Here is a 7,623-nt window from a genome sequence, read left to right as displayed (position 1 = left end):
TAGACTCCTAGTTCTCTCTCTGTGTCTGCAGATGGGTTCTCACTGCTTCCCCATCCACATGGGGGAAGACACAATCCCATAGCTTCCAAATCCACAGAATCCCTTTGCCTTGTTCCCGAAGCCCCTGGAGAAGGCATCTGATTGGCTCACTCGGGTCACGTGTCAACCTTGCGCCCCTTCCTGTGGCGGCGGGGGGGGGGGGGGGCCTGGATGCTTCATACAAGCAGAGGTCGAGGAGCCCGGCCGTGTCAGTGGGGGCTCGTTGCTCCGAGAACGGGGGGAGGTTTGGCCTTGTAAGCTAGGTAGGCACCCCAAAACGTCTTCTACACACGGAGCTGATTTTTGCTCCTTTTCATAAAAGAAAAACATCTGAAATGCCGCGAAGTGGGGGCGGTGGCCACAGCCCCCCCGGGGAATCCGTGGCTGAATTATAAACAAGATCGACCCTTTGATTTGGGGCTGTTGGAGGACGCTGATGTGCGGATGCATCTAACACCCGAGGAGCATTAGTGCTTCTGTGACCGGCACAAAGCCACCTACCGCATCGTGCTGCTTAGCAAGAAGAGGAACGGACGTGAGTTCGAATACTGTCTGTGGAGGGTTGTCTGCGTAGCTGTCACTACACTCTGTGCCGTAGGTGACTCATGAGCCATGTCATCCTCACCGTGTCCACAGGAAAGGAGAGCCCACCTCCGTTTTCCTGAAAGAGCAGGGGAAGCTCGGAGAGACGGTGAGTGACTTGCCCAGGGCCACAAGGGCAGCACAGGGTAGAGGTGTTGCCCACGCCAGGCTGGCTGCCTGGCTCTGAGACCCCTGTTTCCAAGCACCCCCCTTTCCTGTCGCTCCCTCCTCGGGGCCAGAGCCCCCTCCCCCTTCTTTCATAAGCCCCATCCCCTCCTGTGTCAGGCAGTCGTCACTGTGCTTGCGTACAGAGGATAAGAGCGAGGCTCAGAGAGGGCAAGTGACTTGCCCCGGGTTCCACAGCCATGCGTGATGCCAACTCAAGTCTACTCCATTCCCAAACCCACGCCCCTATTTGTTAAAAATAAATAAATCCCGGGGCGCCTGGGTGGCTCAGTCGGTTAAGCGTCCAACTTCAGCTCAGGTCATGATCTCGTGGTCCGTGAGTTCGAGCCCCGCGTCAGGCTCTGTGCTGACAGCTCAGAGCCTGGAGCCTGTTTCAGATTCTGTGTCTCCCTCTCTCTGACCCTCCCCCGTTCATGCTCTGTCTCTCTCTGTCTCAAAAATAAATAAACGGTAAAAAAAATTTTTTTTAATAAATAAATAAATAAATCCCCCAACACCCGTATGTGTAGATCACTGCCTCTGGGATCTCCACCCTGGTCTGTGCAAAGGCTCAGATTTGCTGAGAAACCTAGAAACCCCTGATATCTAAACAGCTCCTTTCCTGCCTGAATCATCCTGCTCTGTCCCTTCTCTCCTCCCTGTTCCCTCCTGTCAAAGGAGAAATTAGTTATGTTTCTGGCCTGGGTGGTGACAGGGAGGAAGCTGGTTCGTGCGGCTCCCAATTTGGTGAGGTCTCAGCGGTGACACCACAGCCACCGCCTTCGCCGGCCGGGGGCCAGCTGTCCTCTGGCCAAGGCTGTGGCAAGGCTGCTCCCTCGCCCTTCGGGACAGCTGAGAATTACCGTCATGGCCCTCCCCACCCACAAAAATAAACGGCACACATGTCCTCAAAGAGACCTCCTGACCTGTTACAAATTCAGTCCCCTGGTTGAATGCCGTCCCGTCACTGTTCCCGCATCGTGTCGTTAAATAGTGACCAGTGTGAATATTTACTATTTATCTCATCCACGATGGCGAGGTCTGTGGCCGTTACGAGTGTGTGCTCGGTGAGCCTGGCCACAGCACGCTCACCATGGAGACTGGAAAACAGCACAAACCAGAGATCTCCGGGTGACTGACACGCCACTGAAAAGTGGGTGCCTGGAGACTGCGGGAAGCCATTCCGACTGGCCCTGTCTTTTTTTTTTTTTTTTTTTTTTTAACGTTTATTTATTTTTGAGACAGAGACAGAGCATGAACGGGGGAGGGGCAGAGAGAGAGGGAGACACAGAATCGGAAACAGGCTCCAGGCTCTGAGCCATCAGCCCAGAGCCCGACGCGGGACTCGAACTCACGGACCGCGAGATCGTGACCTGGCTGAAGTCGGACGCTTAACCGACTGCGCCACCCAGGCGCCCCCCGACTGGCCCTGTCTTAAACATGTCTGGATTCTCTGTGCACCAAGGAAGAAACACACCTTTGTCTTACTCACACCACTGTTGTTTTAGCTCCGTTTTTCCTGGCAGCCGGTCTAATACCAATGGATACATCTAACCCTAAGCTTTAAACCATAAGGTCAAAGATTTAGACGACATTTGGTGAAACAAAGCTTGCACGATGAGGAGGGAGCCTGTGACCACACGGAGGGGTGGACGAGTTGGGCCACCGTGAAAAGTATGAGCCAAGAACAAGCAAAATCCTCTCCCCACATCCCCCCCTCCCTGTCTCTGGGTGGGGGCACAAGTGGAGAGTGTTGTCAAAAGTAGGAAATGCTAGATAAGAAAACTGAGCATCCTGGGGCGCCCGGGTGGCTCAGTCAGTTGACCGTCCAACTTCGGCTCAGGTCATGATCTCAAGGCTCGTGGGTTCGAGCCCCGCGTCGGGCTCTGTGCTGACAGCTCGGAGCCTGGAGCCTGCTTCGGATCCTGTGTCTCCCTCTCTCTCTGTCCCTCCCCAACTTGCACGCGCGCTCTCAACCTCTCTCTCAAAAAAATGAATGTTAAAAAAAATTTTTTTAAAAAGAAAGAGAGCTGAGAATCCTGAACCCATTCTGCTTTATTCTGTGACTGTGTGGGCATCACACGTTTTGTATCCAGGTGGAAGACAAAAACGAAAACGAAAACGAAACAAAACTCGACAACGAAGAAACCCTGGGATTTTCCTCCTCCATCCAGGCATCCCAGACATCCGGGCAGCCATCTCTGCTGCCCTGTGCTCGAGGACCACAGGCAGGAGCACAAGAAGGAAGAAGCGGTCGAGGGGAGATGGGATTTCCAGCTGCAACCTCTGGCCCCAGTTCCTCTCCACAACTCGTGTTTTTCACCTCCATTCCGCCAGCGTCCACTTCTCCTCGACCCCCACGTTTGCCAGACCAGCAGCAGCTGCTGTAAGTGGTGAACCGAGAGTTCCGAGGACCCACCCAAGCTCTCCAGGGTGAAGGACCTGTAGGGAGTATTGATGTCTCTGGGAGCCCAGAATAGAGTGGTGACTTCAGTCCCGTATTTGCTTCCCATGCTTATCAGAAGTGAGTCAGACTCTCCTCCCTGAAGGGGACCGGAAGAACTTACTTCTGGTTCCACACCGGCCCCGGATACACTGCGATCCACAATGACAGAGGCACCTGAGATTCCCTGGTTCCTTCGTTCGCCCAACGAATATTCACTGGGCACCTCCTGCGTGGCGGGCTCTGTGCTAGAGGCAGGAACAGGAGAGACGTGGCCTCTGCCCTCACAGAGTTCACAGACTCCATCTCCAAAATCCAAACCTCCGGCCCACTCCTTGTGTGCGTCTTCAGCCCTCCCCGCCTCCCACAACCCCCCCCCCCAGCTCTTTCCTCAGACTCTCTTCAAGCTCTCAAGCTCGCTCGCTCGCTCTCTGTCTCTCTCACACAGATACAGACACACGCAGAACTTAATGAGTAATTTTCCTCTAAATTCCAGTATCGACAGAAAACAGAAGTGTATGTGCTGCCGTTGGAAAGGGGCCTAACAGATGATCATCAGAGATCAACTCATTGCCAAAGCCATTCATTCGTGCACTCCTGTATTCATTCGTTCAACATGCCCCCCTCCGGCCCCCCGTCTGTGTAGAGCTCTCTGCTGGGCGATACTGGGGACCCAGGGCTGAGCACGGCAGCCGCAGCCCTGCCCTCCCGGGGCTCACCGTCCAGTGGGGGAAACAGAACCCTCCCCAAGTAGTGACAACCCAGAGTGGGCCGGGCCGGGCCAGGGAAGCCTAGGGAGGGCTCAGGGACACCAGAGGAGGGACTGCCCAGCATGGGGAACCAAGAAGGCTTTCGGGAGGTGGGGGGAGCTGGGCTGGCTCGGCCGGTGAACTGAAGTGTGAGTGACCACCGCCAGGGTCACAGGGAAGAGGTGTCCCAGCGCGAACGTGAGCAAACACAGTTTGATTCGAAGGACTGCAAGGGTTTCTGCTGGCTGATGTGTAAAGCAGGAGAGGAAGTGACCTCAAGCTGTCGTCAGAGGCCAGGTCATGTACATTCTGGACTTTGTCCTTCACGACCCAGACCTGCCTGCCACAGGGTAGGGCTCTGATGAGTCACCAGTGGTAGAAGGAGGCAGGCTGGAGAGGGTAGGTTTCATTTCCTTCTTTGGGCCGCGAGAGGGCTGCAGGATATGGAAGGGGGGAGACAGGGAACAACCATGGAGAGGCACCACTATGCCCCTACACCTCAGTGGATGCGGGGGCGAGGCCTGGTGGGAGAAGATAAAGAGGAAATGCCCCTTCCGGTAGCCAGCCCGTTCTTGGGGAAGGATGGGCCTGTGGCGGTTGCTTGGGGGTTTCTTTCCAGCGGTTTTCCTGCCTAGCCTCAGAGTACAGAAGGCGAAAATCCTGCCCCGGGACAGCAATAATAGCTCCTGCCATTTGTGAGGCCGCTACATAAATTGCTTTTTTTAACCATCTAACTTATTTTCACATAACTTATTTGACCATCACCCCAGGGGTTTCCCCTGCCTTCCCTCTCCTCGCTTTCTCTCTCCCTCACCCCTCCTCCCTCCCCGCATCCTTCTCTCCCCTCCCCACCCGTTCTGCCCCCCTCCCTCCCACCCAGCCTCCAGATTCCTACATCAGACCCTTCAGGACAAAGCTTCACATCAGAAAGTTTAGAAGCTCCAGTTCACCCCCAGGGGGGTCCCTGGATAGTAAGCATTTCACTGCCAGGCTCTCCTTCGCTGGCAAGATTTTCACTGGTAATGATTTGGGCTGCATCTCCCAAAACCACAAATGCGCATGCCCTTTGACCCAACAAACTCGCTTCTAGGAAAGCAAGGAACTGACTGCACCACGCAGGCGGGAAATGGCGTGGACTGGGTTGCCCAGGACAGCACCCTTGGCTTGGGCAAAGCACTAGAAACACCCACAAGGCCCGGGCGCTGAGGACAGGTTCAAAACTGGTGGTGTCTTCACACAAGGGAAGGACTCAAGGAGAGGGGTTCCAAGGAGACCCCAGACCACCTTCAGGGCTCAGAGGTGGGGAGGGGTCATGGGAGGGGCTGTCTCTTGTCTCAATGCACCCATTCCAAGTGGCAACAATCTCCCCCACCAATCACATCCTCACCTGGGTTCATCCAGACCCGAAACAAGATATTTTATTTAATTCGGCGATTTTGACAGCATGGCGCTTTGGGCCTTCCCAAGTATTTATTGACCCTTTTTTTTTTTTTTTTTGGCAGGGGGAGGGACAGGAAAACCAGCCCCTGAAGGCCCTCCCCCTCCCACTGACCCCATCCCTGAGACCCTTCCCCTTCTTGACCTTGTCTCTGACTCTATCCCTGACCTTCACCTCATCCCAAACTCTCAGCTCTGCCTTGACCCCACTTTTAAGTTTCAGTGACTATCGTTCTCTTTACATGACATGGTTTAGGATCAGGGCTCTTACGGCTTATTTTGAGACAGAGGCTCCATGCCTGTCAAAAAGAAGTCAGATGTCCTGCGGCGGGGAAGAAGGAAAGTATGGGATGAGGCGGGCCCCAAATCTGAACCTCCCATCCGTGGAGGAGGGGGCAGCCTCTGACCAGCCAGACCTCTGAGAGCGGCGGCTGCTGGAGCCACAGTGGCCGGGGGAGCCCTGGAGGAGGGGGAACCCCAGAGGGTGACAGCATGGTCCGGAGGAGGAATGTAGCGGCAACCACAGGTTCCAGGTTCAGAGATAACTCAGCACCCCCGAACAAGGGTGCCAGAAAATTCAGAGATTTCCCAGAGACTGGCCTCCATGTTCCCATTCAGAAATTCACCCTGCAAGCCTGGGTGAGAGACACCAGAGCCAGAGGCACCCGCCCACATCCACGCGCCACGGGTGGGCACCGGGTCCAAGCCAAAGAGGTCAGTGGGAGACAAAACCCTCCAAACTGGCCAAAGCCCAAAAGGGGAATTGTCTAGAAAGATAGAAGGGTGTCACAAAACAAGGGTCAGAGCTGCTAGGGGGCCTGGTGGGGACCAGAGCCAGGATGGACACAGCTGGGGACCAGGCGGTCTCCCAAGCTCTGTGCCTGAGTATATGGCTCTCTGGGTCTCTCTGTCAACTCTCAACTCTCTCTCATCTTGCCCTGTCTGTGCCTGTGTTGGCCTCTCATCTCCCTTCATATCTCATCTTCTGTCTCTTGGTATCTGTTTCTCCCTTTGTCTCTCCCTACCTCCCAGTCCCTGAGTGTCTCTATTTGTCTCACCTCTGCCTCTGTCTCTCTTGGTGTCTCTCTCTCTCTCTCTTTCTCATCCTTTCCCCTGTTGTGTGTTGCTCTATAACCATCATCACCAGCGGACGTGATGGTGTCCTATGTATTAATCTGTTAACATCTGTTTCCCTCCAGTAGAAGGTGGGCTTCACGAAGGCAGAGATATTTGTCTGTATTATTTCCTCCTGCATCTCCTATGCCAGGAATATTGCCTAATTCAATAAATACATGTTGGGGGGGCGGGGCATCTGGGTGGCTCAGTCAATTAAGCATCCGACTCTTGATTTCAGCTCAGGTCACAATCTCATAGTCCATGAGATCGAGCCCGGAACTGGCTCTCTGTGTGGCTGGTACACAGCCTGCTTGGAATTCTCTCCCTCCCTCTCTCTACCCCTCCCCTGCTCATGCACACACACAGACATGCACTCTCTCTCTCTCTCTCTCTCAAAATAAATAAACTTTTAAAAATTATAAAATAAATCTAGGTTGAATGAAGAATGGGTGAATCATCATTCTCACCAACATTATTATTTCATGACAAGCATAAAACAACGATAATAGTTGTTATAGCTGCTGTTTATTGAGTACAAACTATAATACCAGGAACTGGGCTAAATAAATAGTTGCTTGTTTAAACCTTACAAATCCTCCTATGAGGGGAGTACTGTTATGTCCATTTTTCAGATGAGGAAACTGAGGCCCCAGGAGGAGAAGCAGCTGGCCCAATATGAGCCCAGGCCTTGTCTGGTTCCAAAGTCCAGAGGATTTGGGAAGGGACGGGGGGGGGGGGGGGGGGGGGGTAAGAATTTGGCATCTGTGCCAATTTCAGGTTGGAATCTCAGCTCTGGCACACAGCAACCTCAACCTTTAAAAAATGAAATAAATCAGGGGCGCCTGGGTGGCTCAGTTAAATGTCCAACCGCAGCTCAGGTTGTGATCTTGTGGTTTGTGGGTTTGAGCCCTGCATCAAGCTCTGTGCTGACAGCTCAGAGCCTGGAGCCTGTTTCATATTCTGTGTCTCCCTCTCTCTCTCTCTCTGTCCCTCCCACACTGGTGCTCCGTCTCTCCCTTTCTCTCAAAAATAAATAAACATTAAACATTTAAAAAATAAATAAACATTAAAAAAAATTTTTTTAATGAAATA

The 7,623-nt window shown here is 53.5% G+C and overlaps 1 long non-coding RNA gene across 1 annotated transcript; it reads right to left on the bottom strand.

Annotated features, from left to right (window-relative positions):
* Positions 1-3,811: 3,811 nt before the first annotated feature.
* LOC123578809 lies at positions 3,812-5,404 on the bottom strand. The gene is made up of 2 exons (XR_006702519.1): positions 4,874-5,404; positions 3,812-4,412 (listed from the first exon to the last, which is right to left on the bottom strand). It is a non-coding gene; the product is annotated as an uncharacterized LOC123578809 (long non-coding RNA).
* Positions 5,405-7,623: the final 2,219 nt, after the last annotated feature.

Source organism: Leopardus geoffroyi, chromosome E2 (genome assembly GCF_018350155.1).
Source record: "Leopardus geoffroyi isolate Oge1 chromosome E2, O.geoffroyi_Oge1_pat1.0, whole genome shotgun sequence".
Lineage (NCBI taxonomy): Eukaryota > Metazoa > Chordata > Mammalia > Carnivora > Felidae > Leopardus > Leopardus geoffroyi.
Note: the sequence above shows the minus strand (reverse complement) of the source record. Positions and strands in the feature narration are given on the sequence as shown.